We start from the raw sequence: 16,497 nt of genomic DNA on the forward strand, positions 1-16,497 counted from the left end.
CCGTCAGCAGGTTCTGTCATTTTCTTCACAAGGGAATTAGTGATGCAGCCCTGGTCTCCAGCTCTGAAGAGCTTCCCCTACTTGTTAAGAGGTAAAGTAAACATTTCAATCACAGCCAAGGAGTTTTTTGCGTTGAATGGGCTCTGTCTGCTTGGTGTATCATGAATGGGTGCGGTTTCTGTCTTTATAATGTCTTTAGTGGGTTGTCTGTGATGTGCATCAGTTTAGTTTCGAGCTCATAGAAGGAAGTATGTTTTTTCTCTACTTTGTGGAAAAGGTCTTGTTTTATTATCTCCCCAACATTGGACACCGTGTCAAACAGTATAAGATCCAATACAGGTGAAATTGAGAAACGTGGCAAATCCTAAAACAACGGCTATTGCAAGAAGGAAGAGTATTTTCTAGTATCAATTCTGTAGGCTAAAGGGGGGATTAATTACAAATGGCTAGGAGAAAACCTTTGGTTTCAGAAGTGTAACCCTGTGCCAATGTTTTTCAAACCCTGCACTTAAAATGCATTTTATTTTTAAGTTGATTATACGTAACAAAACTTTTTAAAAAGCACAATTACGTTCTGGAATGTGGAAGACCACCTTCAGGTTAAATAAATTGCTATCCACACTTCCAGAAGTTAGAGAAGCTATTATGAATTAAGGGTTAATGATCTGTTACAGTGAAAGGATACAGATGAAAAGCAGGAAAGATGGCACAATAGGATAAAGTCACAGAGGGACCACATTGCCAGTTTCCTGTGCCCTGTCACTTAGGCCTCACAGCATCCGTGGGTGACAATATGAAGTGTGCTGCTAAGGGGGGACCTCACACAAGACCTGGTATTATACAGGCTTTTTTTTAGTATGTCACGAACAAGGGACACCTGTGTGGCTGAACTTACTCTCTAGCTTCTCTGAATGTCAGCTACAGAGACCCTAAGGCTCCCCTACCCACTGGCATGTCAGATTATTAGTATAAATTAGTTAGCATGGCACAAGGTCCCGGGTAAACACACACTCTTATTATTCCAAATGTTTCAAGGGCTTAGAAGTTATCTCCCAAGAGTCGGGCCACTCTGCCAAACGTTTCTTTCAAATGAATACACATTGGACAACACAGGCCTGTGATGTAATCCTTTATACAGGTCAAGTAAAAATACTCAAAACTCGGACCCTTGTTTTAGCACATGTCGGTACTTATTATCTATGTCCTCAACCTTATTTATGGGCATCTGTATAAGGGAAATAGTAGAAAGGAGTGCTACTGCATGTGTTCCCCAGTCCACATTGGATGACCTTGAAACTGTGCCCCATAGGGGTTAACAGAAGCTGATGACTAACAACTTCTTGAGCTAGAATTATTAAAAAAAGGGAATATCATGTCAAAACCCCTCACTTGTGAACTGCCTTAATTGGTTAAGCTCACTTGGGTGGAGTTTTTTTTCTCCTACTTGCATGTGCTCCAACTTCCTCCCTAGTTGGGCCATGTAGGTTTTCTCTTCTCTAGTTGTGGAGTGGGCTCAGTTTGTGGCATGTAAGGCTTAGTTGCTCCACTGCATGTGGGATCGTAGTTCCCTGACCAGGGATTGTATCACCCTCATCCCCTATATTGGAAGGTGGATTCTTTACCACTGGACCACCAGGGAAGTCCCCCACTGTAGAAAACATCTCTGACAGGGTGGGGACACTGTAGGGAAGGGAGCCTCAGTTGTTTTTTAGGAAATTGGAGTCAGCTCTTATCCAGCTATGTGTGAAGAACAGAAGCCTGTAATGCAGATACAGCTGTACACACTGACTACTGCCTCACCTTTTCTCTGCCCTTCCCCCCACCTAAGACTACCCTGCCTCTTTGTCCCCTACAGCACCTCACCTCCAGGAAGGTGGCTGTGAGACTTTTTTGTCTCCTGGCTTGTGCTGCCTTGTGAGTGAAATTCCTCTCCGGCAAGCTTTGACGTCCCACTGTTTGGCTTCTTGCACCTCTGGTTCAGTAAAATAACCTCCTGTTCACAGTGTGAAACTCCCCACAGTTGGAGTATTCATACCAGGGAAATTGGCAAACACAATAATTGGGGGGGGGGGTTGGGTTTTTTAAGTAGGTGTTTAGACTTACAGTAATGGAGACTATGTTAATAAGGACTACATGTGGGGCACTAAACATTTATTCCATCCAGCAAAGTCACTGAGAAAAAACAAGTTGCAACACATTTCTTTTTATTCTCTCCACAGTTACTAATAAAAAGACATTTTAATCAAAGAAGACAATACACCTGGCAGAGAACACAGGAATGTTCAACATCATGAATCACTAGGGAAATGCATCAGACCACAGTGAGGTATGTATCCACACTTTTAAAACAGCTAATATTCAGGGGCTTCTCTAGTGATGCAATGGTTGAGAGTCTGTCTGCCGATGCGGGGACACGGGTTCATGCCCCGGTCCGGGAAGATCCCACATGCTGCAGAGTGGCTGGGCCCGTGAGCCATGGCAGCTGAGCCTGCACGTCAAGAGCCTGTGCTCTGCAACGGGAGAGGCCACAACAGTGAGAGGCCCGTGTACTGCAAAAAAAGTAATATTCAAAACAGTAACCATACCAACCCACTACTGGTGCGGAACACAGGGGATGGAAGGTTCCCAATGCAAAAAGGATACAACCCTATTCATTCGTTTTGATATATGAAACCAGGGGTTTCCCTGGTCCAGGGGTGTAAGACTCTGTACTTCCACTGCAGGGGCCACAGGTTCAATCTCTGGTTGGGGTAGATGCCCCATGGTGTGTGATGTGGCAAAAAAAAAAAAAAATTAGAATATGAAACATAAAGACCCCAATGATATTAAAAGTCTAGAAAACACTAACTGAATGGGAAAAAAGGAAATCAATAGTAGTTGCCTGGGAGTTGTGAGGGGGTGTTCAAAGGTGGGTGTGGCAGTGATGGTGGATGTTTGTAATTATGACAATTATGACACTGGTTCTGGGGGTTTATATGTATCAAAATTTAATCAAGCTGCACATTTTATGAGGTATGTTCAAATTCAATACATGCCCATATACAGCTCAATTAAATTTTGGCTCCACATAAAAATCTGAATTTGGGGGTGTGTATGTGTGCGCCATGTGCCTTGCAGGAGCCAAGGATCCCCCTGGAATCTTACTCTGAATCTCCTTTTCAGTAGAACTCTGGCGAACCACAACCCCATCCTTGACTCCTTGTCTCATGGGAGGGATTCTGTAGTAGTAGCGTTGAAGACTGGTGAGCAATGAAAGGTTTTTTTTATTTTATTTTTCGTTGTGTTGGGCCGTTGTTGCTGTGCCTGGGATTTCTCTAGCTGTGGTGAGCAGAGGTTACTCTTTGTTGTGGTGTGGGGGATTCTCATTGCAGTGGCCTCTCTTGTTGCAGAGCACAGGCTCTGGAAGTTTGGCACACAGGCCTAGTTGCTATGAGGCATGTGGGATCTTCCCAGGCCAGGGCTTGAACCCCTGTCCCCTGCAGCAGGTGGATTCTTAACCACCGTGCCACCAGGGGAATCCCTGAAAAGTGTTTCCACTTAAGTTATCCAAGAACCCTGCCTGGGTCCTAAAAATCACATGCCTGTACTACACGATTTCCACACTCATTCCCCATTGTTTTCACGGTGCAACAAATGGCCTTGAGATAAACTATTTGCAGATGCTGAGGGAATCCTAAAACCTTTACGTTACTCAGTCTGACACTGACTGAGGCTCAGGAGGTTTCTGCAAAAAACCTTTATGCAAAACAGCCACAGTGGTGGGAACATACATGAATGCAATTTTATATTTTATTCCTTCTTCTTTGGTAGTCTCTCCCTATAATTCCCTGTTTTAGTCCCACAGAGAGCCCTGCACTCTACCCCAGAAGGCCTTGGACAACGATGCAAAATGGGCCAGAACTGGAGTGAAAACTATTCTCTGCCATGATACTACCCCCAGTGAGGTATACTAAGTTTGGAACACCCACAAAACCTGTTCCTGTGTCCTAGCCAGTTGATGGAAGAGAATGACAAAACCCACGTGCTCAGGGAATCCATGCTTTTCTACAGGGGATAGAGAGCACAAAAGGCTACCTACCCTGATCACACTTAGATGACTGAGTCCCAGTATGGGGATCTGCCACTTGGAAAAGGTAAGAAACTCACAGTGACAGTAAGTCAGAAAGTAGAGCATAGCTCCTGAAAAGCTTCCTACAAACCTCGTACTCACAGGCAATCTGCACACTAGGGTGGTTCAGTTGTATGGCATTCAACTTCCGTTGATGAGTCCCTCACAAAGCCTATTCAGTATGATGTATTAACTAAGGAGACAGCTCATGTGCTACTCTCCTCATCTCATCTCAAGGCCTTTCTCCAGTATGAACTCTGGTGATAGATGAGGTTATAGACCTTTGGCTGAAAGCTTTCTTACATTTGCTGCACTCATATTCTTTTTCTGTGGCATGACCTGTTTGGTGTTCAGTAAGCTGGGTGTTTTGGCTGAAGAATTCTCCATATTTAGTGCATGCATGAGTTTTTTTCCTCCAGTGTGACTGTCTTCTTAAGGCCTCTCTCCTGTGTGGACTCTCTCATGCTCTGCAAGCCTATACATCCAGGGGTAGGCTTTCCCACACTCATAGCACTTATAGAGACTTTTACCATTGTGAAACACTGCTGTGCAGTCAGCATCCTTTTGTGGAGTGACCTGGTGCTGGAGAAGGCTAGAGCTACCAGGGAAATCCATCCCAGCCTCCTGGCATGTGAAGGAGTTCTTGGATGCGTGGACTATGTGGCTCCTCATAAAGGCCTTACCCCTGTCTCTTCTAAAGAGTTTCCCTCCACTGTGCTGGTGAAATTTCACACCTGACACACACAGTTTCTGACCAGGAATTGTTCCCAGGTCTTCACCTAGAGGCAAACTTACTGTTTAAGGCCAGGCTACACATCTTCCAGGGACAGGACTTTGGAAGGACAGGTCTCTGAAGTATTTATTCATGGCACTTCTTCAGAAACATTCTGCTCAGAAATTATCTCCTTGTGCTCTGCTCCATGCCAACAAACTGAAAGCAGAGAAATGACACAATGTTGGGGGGAGTGCACACAAATGAGGTACACAGTCACTGGCTTTGGCACCAAAACACTGTGGGGCACAGGACATGATCCTGATATAATTTGAACCCTTGATGCCAAATCAGTGGGGCCAAGCCCACTTTGAACCCCTCATGCTGGGGCTTGGAGTCATGTCCACTCTGTCATGTCCCAGGGTTCACCTCCCAGCTCCAGTTGGACAACAACCTAGAAACCTAGAAAATGCAAGTCCTAAGGGAAAGACAGGACAGGTGAACAGTCAGTACTAGCCCAGGAGAACAACCAATCCTCCAAAAAACCTGAGGAAAGAAAAACAGTGTCACAAAAAGAACCAGTGTCCCTGCTGGATCCCAACAATTCCTGGTACAGTCAGGGCCCAGGAAATATCAGCTGGAAGGGGGCAGAACCTAGCGCACAGAGGTGTGTGGGTCTACAGAGTCAACTTAGCAGGGAGTGGCTGAGACTGATGGAACCCACTGAACTAATTCCAAGTCTTATGACCCAGAAAAACTTCACTGAAAAAACTTCAGAGCTGCTGGTACTGGGGATACTTCTGAAAGGAGGTCGTACTCATTCAGCCTTGGCACCAACAACACAGATGAGAGGGAAGCAGTAATAGAGATGTGCCCACTGTCTAGGAGTCTGTGAAAAAACAGACTTGTCTTTGGAAAAGGGAAAGGCAGAGACCTACCCAGGATGCTGGGATAGGTGGGAGGGCCTTACCCAATGATGCAACAAGCGCAAAGGGCTCCAGGATCACATCACGGTACAGGAATCTCTGGGCCTCATCAAGAAGCTTCCATTCCTCCTGGGAAAAGTACCCAGCCACGTCCTCAAAGGTCACAGGGCCCTGTGATGATGGGACAGATTTGTACATAAGCAGCCTCTCTCCCCAGGACCCCATAAGTACTTCTAAACCCAGCCCATACTCTGGGTTCATCATCCACCCCAGCTCCGTGACTTAGAGGGCAGTGGGCCCAATAACTCTTCATGCTTCCTTGATCAGTATGTATAACCCTGAGCAACAACAGGCAGGTGGACAGAGAGATACCATGTAATCTGTGAGCCTGGTATGCAGGGCCCTTTCCCTTTCCTCCAAGACAACAGCCTGAGTGTACCGACTATCATGTCTCCCAGATACAAGCAAACTTAGCCCCATCCTTCTCTCTTATACTTCTAGTACTAGGGCCTGGGGCAATTACTTCACACACTTTCCTCACATGCATATTACTCACTGAACCTCCTCATACATTACATGTCTACCATCATTCTCAGAACAGAAACCTCGTGTTACCATTCTAATTCTGCCCCCCTTGCTCTCTGTCCTTATCAGTTGTTAACAGACCTACATGTCCTAGAGCACTCCCATCACAATCACATCCTCAAGCATTTGTATATACTAGCCCCATTACTAAGACAACCTTTCATGTCTCAGTCCGCTGGCTGCCAAAAATGGGAACATGTCCATAAAACCTAGGGTCTACAGACACCAAGTCCACGAAGACACCTGACACCAGTGCAGGGGCCATAAATGGTTCTGCTGAGTGAACCATTTAATATTTCAGGCAAAGACAAATACTCAAGAGAAAAATAAAGCATGTAAAAGAGGGCAGAAAATGTTATAGAGTTGTGCCATAAGGTCATGTGGATACCTTGAGAAAAGGCTGTCCAGAAGTGTGACAAAAAAGTGCAAAGCCTCTCTATCAGAGTCATGTCTGGTGTGTATGAGCAGCATCCACAAGGCTAGTGTGACTGGAGCCCATTGAGCCAGAAGAATAAGAGATTGTGTTGGAGAGGAAATGGTTCTTTTCAAATTTTACTTTGGTTATATTAAAAATTATTACTTTATAAAAATCTCCACCTTTCATAATCCATAGATTAAATTCTGATTTGTAATTATGCTAACATTACATAATAGGATTCAAGAATATATACTTTTTATACTTATCCACCATATTCTTTGATATATCCATTTTTCCCCCCATACCTGTTCAGAGAGACTATCTGTAATTTCCTACTAGATTTCTTCTCCAGGGGTAGAGATCATGAACCACAATTTACTGAATTCACACTGAATATGACTCTCTGGAAAAGGGGTTCTTGCCAGAATCAAAGTGCTTGGCCTCCAGCAGTTGGGGTGGGCATCATTGCTGACTCTTTAAACTTAAGAGAACTGCAACAAGCTATAGGACTTGACCTCTAGTCCATCTGCATTGTAGAAACACAGAAATACCTTATTGAGTTCTTAACATCTTGCTAGGGATTCACAAATCATTATCACTTTTTACACTTACAATGATTCATTTTATCACCCTTAAAACAAGTATTTTAACAAGATAGCTTAATCATTTATGATTTTCCACTAAAATAAGTATTATTCAGGAACTTCCCTGGTGGTCCAGTGATTAAAAATCTGCCTTCCAATGCAGGGGATGCAGGTTGGATCCCACATACTGTGGTGGGGCAACTGAGCCCATGTGCTTCAACGAAAGATCCTGTGTGCTGCAACTAAGACCTGACACAGCCAAAAATAAATAAAACAATACATAAGCATTATTTGAAGTGTACAATCACATTCTACCTGAAAAAGAATTCAGAGTAATGATAATAAAGATGATTCAAAATCTCAGAAAAAGAATGGAAACAGATGGAGAAGATACAAGAAATGTTTAAAAGAAAGGTAGATTTGATGAACAATACAATAACTGAAATGAAAAATACACTGGAGGGATTCAATAGCAGGATAACTAAGGTAGAAGAACGAGTAAGTGAGCTTGGATGACAGAGTGGTGGAAATAACGTTTAATGAACCAACATTTGCATTATAAGGGTCGAAGAAGAGAAAGGGAAAGGGCCTGAGAAAATATTTGAGGAGATTACAGCCAAAAACATCCCTAACATGGGAAAGGAAACACTCACCCGAGTCCAAGAAGTGCAGAGTCCCATACAGGATAAACCCAAGGAGAAACACACCAAAACACATATTAATCAAACTGATACAAATTAAACACAAAGGAAAAATATTAAAAGCAGCAAGGGAAAAGCAACAAATAACACACAAAGGAATGATAACCATAAGGCTATATCAGCTGATTTTTCAACAGAAACTCTGCAGGCCAAAGTGGCACAATATATATTTAAATGGTGAAAGGGAAAAAACCTACAACCAGCAATACTCTACTCAGCAAGGCTTTCATTCAGATTAGATGGAGAAATTAAAAGCTTTACAGACAAGACAAGCAAAAGCAAAGAGAATTCAGCACCACCAGACCAACTTTGCAAAAAATGCTAAAAGAACTTCTCTAGGCAGAAAAGAAAAGGTCACAACTAGAAACAAGAAAATCACAAAAGGGAAAGCTCATCAGTAAAGGCAAACAGACAGTAAAAGAAGGAAACCATCCACACACGAAATATGATATCAAAACAGCAACCATGAGGAGTACAAATGCAGGAAATGGGAATTGCATTTGAAATTAAGACACCAGCACCTCAAAACAATCCTGTACATACATAGACTGCTATATAAAAACCACATAGATGCAGGGGACACGGGTTCAAGTCCTGGTCAGGTACGATCGCACATGCCATGGAGCAAGTAAGCCTGTGTGCCACAACTACCGAGTGTGCACTCTAGAGCCCCCAAGCCACAATTACTGAGCTCACGTGCCTAGAGCCAATGCTCTGCAATGAGAAGCCATGTAAATGAGAAGCCTGCACACTGCAATGAAGAGTAGCCCCCAATTGCCGCAACTAGAGAAAGCCCGCACACAGCAACAAACACCCAACTCAGCCAAAAAGAAAAAAAACATACAGGCAGACTGCAAACCAAAAAATTACAATAGGTTCAAAAAAAGAAAAAAAAAAAAAAAACCCCAAACACAACACTAAAGATAATCATCAAACCACAAGAGATGAAATCAAAAGGAAGGGAAGACAGAACACCAGACAAAAACAAATCCAAAGTTGGGGAACTATGATCCCTCAAGCCATGGGAAGAAGAAAAAATAAAAGAAATTGCTTATATGAAATCCAAAGAAAGCTGGAGTAGCAATACTCATATCACACAAAATAGACTTTATGGTACAAGAGACAAAGAAGTACTGCAGAATGATCAAGGGATCAATCTATAATGCAAAAACGCTAACAGCCATAAGAAGAGAAACTGACAGCAACACAATGATGGGGGGACTTTAACACCCCACTTACACCAATGGACAGATCATCCAGAGAATCAATATGGAAAAACAAGCCTTAAATGACACATTAGACAAGATGGCATTGATATTTAAACCACATTGCATCCAAAAGCAACTGAATACACATTCTTTTCAAGTATACCTAGAACATTCTCCAGGATAGAACACATCCTGGGCCACAAAGAAAACCTTGGCAAATTTACATGAAATCATATCAAGCACCTTGTCCATATGAGATTAGAAATAAATTACACAACAAACTATTAAAAAAAAAAACCCCACACATGGAGGCTGAACATGTTACTAAAAAACAATGGATCACTGAATACATGAAAGAAAATCAAAAACTACCTAGAGGGTTTCCCTGGTGGCGCAGTGGTTGAGAGTCCGCCTGCCGATGCAGGGGACAGTTTTGTGCCCCGGCATGGGAAGATCCCACATGACGTGGAGCAGCTGGGCCTGTGAGCCATGGCCCCTGAGCCTGCGCGTCCAGAGCCTGTGCTGTGCAACGGGAGAGGCCACAACAGTGAGAGGCCTGCGTACCACAAAAAAAAAAAAAAAAAAAAAACTACCTAGAGACAAAGGATGATGAAAACACACTGATCCAAAACTATGGGATGTAGCAAAAACAGTTCTAAGAGCGAAGTTTATAACAATACAATCTTTCCTCAGGAAACAAGAAAAATCTTCAATAAACAACCTAATCTTACTTACACCTAAAGCAAATAATAGCAAAGATCAATGAAACTAAAAGCTGTTTTTTTGAAAACATAAACCTTGCCAGAGTCATCAAGAACAACAGGTGAGGGTTCAAATAAATAAAAACGGACACCACAAAAATACAAATGCTCCTAAGAGACTACTGCAAGCAACTATATACAATAAAATGGACAACCTAGAAGAAATAGGCAAATTCCTAGAAAGATACAACCTACCAAGACTGAGCCAGGAAGAAAAAGAAAATATGAACAAACCACTGACCAGTACTGAAATTAAAACTGATTTAGAAAAAAACTTCCAACAAACAGAAATGCCAGGACCAGATGGCCTCATAGAAGAACTTATCAAACATTTAAAAAGAAAACACCTATAAAAAACTGCAGAATAGGAGACACTCCCAAGCTCATTCTGTGAGGTCATCATCACCCTGATATCAAAACCAAACATACCACCCACACACAAGAAAATTACAGGCCAATATCACTGATGAACATACATGCAAAAACTCCTCAATAAAATACTAGCAAACTGACTACAACACATTAAAAGGATCATACACCATGATCAAGTAGGATTTACCCAGGGATGCAAGGATTCTTCAATATATGCAAATCAATCAATGTATACACCGTATTAACAAATTAAAGAATAAAACCCATATGATCATCTCAATAGATGCAGAAAAAGATTTTGACAAAATTCAAAACTCATTTATGATAAAAACTCTCCAGAAAGTTGGCATGGGGGAACCTACCTCAACATAATAAAGGCCATATACAACAAACCCACAGCTAACATCATTCTCAACGGTGAAACACTGAAAGCATTTCCTCAAAGATCAGGTACAAGGATGTCCACTCCTGCCAATAGTTTCAGAAGTTCTAGCCACAGCAATCAGAGAACAAAAAGAAAAGAAATGCAAATTGGAAGTAGTAAAACTATCACTGTTTGCAGATGACATGATACTACTCAGAGAAAATCCTAAAGATGCTATCAGAAAACTACTATGCTCATCAGTGAATTTGGTAAACCTGCAGAATACAAAATGAATGCACAAAAATCTCTTGCATTCCTATACACTAACAATGAAAGATCAGAAAGAGAAATTAAGGAAACAATCCCATTCACCACTGCAACAAAAAGAATAAACTACCTAGGAATAAACCTACCTAAGGGGCTTCCCTGGTGGCGCAGTGGTTAAGAATCCACCTGCCAATGCAGGGGATGTGGGTTCGAGCCTTCGTCCGAGAAGATCCCACATGCCGCAGAACAGCTGAGCCCCCATACCATAACTACTGAAGCCTGCATGCCTACAGCCTGTGCTCTGCAACAAGAAAGAAATGCCACTGCAACAAAAAGCCTACGCACCACCACGAGGAAGTAGCCCCTGCTCGGCACGACTAGAGAAAGCCTGCGTGGAGCAACAAAGACCTAATGCAGCCCAAGATAAATACATAAATAAATTTATTAAAATAATAATAAAAATAAACGTACCTAAGGAGGCCAAAGACCTGTACTCAGAAAACTGTAAGATGCTGATGAAAGCAATCAAACATGACATAAACAGAGAGATAGACCATGTTCTTGGATTGGAAGAATCTATATTGTGAAAATGACTATACTACCCAAAGCAGTCTACAGATTCAGTGTAGTCCCTAACAAATTACCAATGGCATTTTTCACAGAACTAGAACAAATAATTTTACCATTTGTATGGAAACAGAAAGACCTCGAATAGCCAAAGCAAGCCTGAGAAAGAAAAACGGAGCTGGAAGAATCAGGCTCCCTGACTCCAGACTATACTACAAAGTTAGAGTAACCAAAAGTTTGGCACTGGCACAAAAACAGAAATACAGATTGATGGAACAGGATAGATAGAAAGTCAAGAGATAAACCCACACACCTATGGTCACCTAATCTATGACCAAGGAGGCAAGAATGTAAAATGGAGAAAGGACAGTGTCTTCAATAAGTGGTGTTAGGAAAACTAGACAGCTACATGTAAAAGAATGAAATGAGAACACCCACTAACACCATACACAAAAATAAAGTCAAAATTGATTAAAGACCTAAGTGAAGGCCAGACACTATAAAACTCTTAGAGGAAAACATAGGCAGAACACTTTTGACATAAAGCGCAGCAAGATCTTTTTTGACCCACCTCCTAGAGTAATGAGAATAAAAACAAAAACAAATGGAACCTAATTAACCTTACGAGGTTGTGCACAGCAAAGGAAACCATAAAAAAGACGAAAAGACAACCCACAAAATGGGAGAAAATATTTGCAAACGAAGCAACTGACAAGGGATTAATTTCCAAAATAATCAAACAGTTCATGCAGATCAGTATCGAAAAAAACACAAACAATCCAATCAATAAATTGGCAGAAGACCTAAATAGACATTTCTCCAAAGACATTCAGATGGGCAAATGCACATGAAAAGATGCTCAACATCACTACTATTAGAGAAATGTAAATAAAAACTACAGTGGGAACCACCTCACACTGGTCAGAATGGCCATCATCAAAAAGTCTACAAATAATAAATGCTGGAGAGGATGTGGAAAAATGGGAACCCTCCTACACTGCTGGTGGGAATGTAAATTGGTACAACTATGGAGAACAGTATAGAGGTTCCTTAAAAAACTAAATATAGAAGTACCATATAATCCAGCAATCCAACTCCTGTGCATATATCCATAGAAAACCACAATCTGAAAAGATACAAGCAGCACAATGTTTACTGCAGCACTATTTACAACAGCCAAGACATGGAAGCAAATTAAGTGTCCACCAATGGAGGAGTGGATAAAGATGTGGTACATATACACACTGGATAAAAAAACCATAAAAAAGAACAAAATAATGCCATCGGTAGCAACATGGATGGACCTAGAGACTGTCATACTGAGTGAAGTAAGTCAAACAGAAAAAGACATGATGATATTGCTAAAAAACAAAAAATAATAGAAATAAACTTATTTACAAGGCAGAAACAGAGCCACAGGTGTAGAAACAAACTTCTTGTTACCGGGGGGAAGCGGGGAGGGGGGGATAATTTGGGAGACTGGGATTGATATATACACACTACTATATATAAAACAGATAACTAATTAGGACTTACTTTATAGCACAGGGAACTCTACTCAGTACCCTGTAATGACCTATATGGGAGAAGACTAGAAAAGAATGAATATATGTATATTTATAAGCGATTTACTTTGCTGTACACTTGAAACTAACACAACATTGTAAATCAACTATACTCCAATAAAAATTATTAAAAAACCCCAAAACCCTCTAAGTGTGTGTACGCTGTAAAACTGAGTTTATGTAATGTATAATAAGTCTGTATCAAAATCTAACAATGGGGTAGTTGAAAAATATGTATAATTTCATTCAAAGAACTAAGTTAAAATTAGTAAGAACAAAATTAAAAACTGGAAATGTTCATTTAAATAAATAATTTTAACATATATGCTAGATAAATGCATATGTACACAAGAACAGATGGCAGGTATGGCTATAAATACAGAAAGTAGACCAAAAAAAAAAAGAAGAAAAAAGAAACACGTAAACAAAGAAGAGCCTTCAACAGGGGAACTTATAAAGACATTTTACTCATATACTCATATCTACACAATACAGCACAAGAAAGGAAAATGAATGTGTTAGGGAACTGAAACCGCCCACCTTGGCCAGGCACAATGATAACCACTTGCCTGAATTGTCTCACAACAGGAAGTTCTGATAAAGAGGTGCTGCCTCTGAAAGCTAACTGGGAGAATTTGGGAGGGTCTGAAAGGAGGAGGGAAGAGATATGTCCTGCCTACCTCCCAGAATCCCCCTCACGCTGGAATCCACCTTGGCTGAGAGGTGAGGGCACCACCAGGAAGCACCCTGAGTCAGAACAACTGGCCATAGACAACCCGGAAACTAACCCTATTACCATAAAAGCTGAGATTGCCAGCATCATGGCAGAGCAATTCTCCTGGGTTCCCTACTGTGTTGCTCTTCGCCTAGGCACCCCTTTCCAATAAAGTCTCTTGCTTTGTCAGCATGTGTGTCTCCTTGGACAATTAATTCACGAGTGTTACACAAGTGCCCACTCTCAGACCCTGCAAGGGGTCCTCCTGAAACCATGCAACTCAGATTGGGACTTTACTTGATATCACACACCTGGTCTCAGGACTTAATGAACCTCAGGTTCTTGATGTCTCCTCACAGAAAGAGTTCAGTGAGACAACGTGATAGGTAAGAATTGGATTTATTTAGCGAGGAACACACTCCACAGAGTGTGGGCCATCTCAGAAGGCGAGAGGCCTCAAAATATGACGTGGTTACTTTTTAATTTCACAGGCTGAGTGGGAGGATTATTCCAACTACTTCCCGGGAAGGGGCAGGTATTTCCAGGATTTGGGCCACCACCCACTTTTTGGCCTTTTAGAGTTAGCCTTAGAACTGGCAGGTCGCTGGTGGGTGTGTTATTTACATGCTCATGTATTACAATGGGAGTATAATGAGCCTCAAGATCCACTGGAAATCAAATCTTCCGCCATCTTGGACCTAATTGGTTCAAACCTGTTTGTTTTAGTCAAGTCCTATGGATATGTCATTCCTTTAAAGGCTGTGCCCTGCCCCTTCCCTCCTGTTTCACCTCTTTCTTCCACAAAGGGATAGCCATGAAAAACATGGGTAAAGTCACACCAGATTGCGCAAAAGAAGAAAAACACATCATAAAACATATTACATTCATAAAAAACTTTTAAAACAAGTGAAACTAAACAAGACACGTCAAATAGTTTCCACATAGTTGGCAAAACTATCAAGAAAAGAAAGGAAATGCTTACTTCAAACAGCAGCCAATACATTAACTTGCTGGTGATGGGGATAATTGTTTGGAAAAATCCCACAGGCTGCTTCTGAGGTCCTATTTATATAGCAATTTTGGCCTGAGCGGTGATATTAATCTCAGAGCTTCTTCAACCGCACATTGAAGTCCTCTGCAATTTTTTTTTCCCAGGCAGGTCATATTTCAAACTTCGGAAAGCCAAGTTTTGGGGGTACAAATAATAACTATAGGACACTAGTAAAAGAACACAGATAAAACACTGCTGAATGAGAAGAGTTGGGGGAGGGCCCGGATGACGCAGCATTTACCTGAATCAGACACATCTGCGCCGGCGCCAGCGGAGTTTGTGGGTGAAGGTGGGGCCCGGGCACTGCGGCACCAACCGCCCGACAGAGTCAGGCCGGATAGCGCCCACGCCGAGCCTCAGACGAAGCTCAGAGAAGCGGGCACGGCGCCTTGCTGGCTCCCTGACCTCTGGCCTTCACAGCGTTGCGAAGTTCCCCGCCTGTGAACACAGCCGAGTTTACAAAATAACGACCTCAGTCGACGCCGGAAAAGCCGCCCAGACTCCGTCCTCTAGAACGGAAGTGACTCTTTCCTGAGCCTTCATTGGCCCAGGGGCGCCCACGAACTGGCGTAGTTTTTTTCCGGGTAATGCAGTTCACAGGCCTCTAGAACCTGTCAAGGGGTGGTGCTCCCCGCCTACAGGAAAAGCCCCGCCTCACTGCCCGGGCTCCTGGGAAAGAGTGTCCTGGAGGCTCTGAGGACGGGGGCGGAGTTTCACGCTTCTTAAAGGAGACGAACCCAGATTTCCATGGAATGTAGTCTTCGCTGGTCCCAGAGAGACAGCCATAATATTTCAGATGTTTCCGAAACCTACAATACCAAACGGGCACATGATACCAGGTTGTCACTATGACACAAAGTTCATGCATCCATAGCTGGGGTCTATTAAACATTGTCTTATTGCTCTTCCAAAAGATGTAGCCTAAGGCTTTAGACCTCACTGTGTTAGGTCAGAGTCAAGAGAACATAGACTCCAGACAGGGAGCCATAGTGAACAAGACAGAGGAGGAATGTGGGGTGGCCATAAGCAGGTGGACCATGTGTTGCTTCTCTGTTTCCCTCATTAAAGAGTAGAGCCAGTGATGTCCCATTCAGGGACACCATTTTTGAACATGCATCTGTGAAGAAGCATGTAATGAAATACACCTGCACACAGCAATTACCTCACCTTTTCTCTAACTCTGATGGCCTTTCCCCACACCTAAGACCACACTGCCTCTTTATACCTTAAATATCTCAAGCACATCGCCTCCGGGAAGGTGGATCTGAGACTTCTTCTAGCTCCCGGCTTGGCTGCCTTCTCCCCTGCAAACATTGGCATCTCAGTGTTTGGCTTCTTGCGCCACTGGTGCAGTAAAAACTTCATATTCACTGTTTGGAATTGCCCACAGTTGGAGTATTCATACCAGGGAAATTGGCAAACACAACAATCAAGGTTCGGTTAGTTGTTTTATACGTGTCTAGACTTAAAGTAACGGAGACTATGTTAATAATGAGGACCATACGTGATGAATAACGATGTGAGCACATTTATTCCACCCAGCGAAGTCATTGAAGAAAAGTCAAGCTCCAACAGGTTTTTGCCTTCTCAGTT

At 42.4% G+C, this 16,497-nt stretch overlaps 1 protein-coding gene and 1 long non-coding RNA gene across 3 annotated transcripts in view; one reads left to right on the forward strand and one right to left on the reverse strand.

The window, feature by feature from the left end:
* Positions 1-16,497, forward strand: part of LOC309977285 (uncharacterized protein) — a 127,550-nt gene that overhangs the window by 15,425 nt on the left and 95,628 nt on the right. The window lies entirely within an intron of this gene.
* On the reverse strand, positions 2,150-15,332 carry LOC309977287. Of its 2 annotated transcripts, XR_014327043.1 has the most exons (4): positions 15,146-15,332; positions 5,791-5,917; positions 4,904-5,039; positions 2,150-2,510 (listed from the first exon to the last, which is right to left on the reverse strand). It is a non-coding gene; the product is annotated as an uncharacterized lncRNA (long non-coding RNA). The 2 variants fall into 2 exon arrangements; XR_014327044.1 differs by lacking the exon at positions 15,146-15,332 and having other exon boundaries at positions 5,791-6,720.

Source organism: Leucopleurus acutus (assembly GCF_964270905.1).
Source record: "Leucopleurus acutus genome assembly, chromosome: 20".
Taxonomy (NCBI): domain Eukaryota; kingdom Metazoa; phylum Chordata; class Mammalia; order Artiodactyla; family Delphinidae; genus Leucopleurus; species Leucopleurus acutus.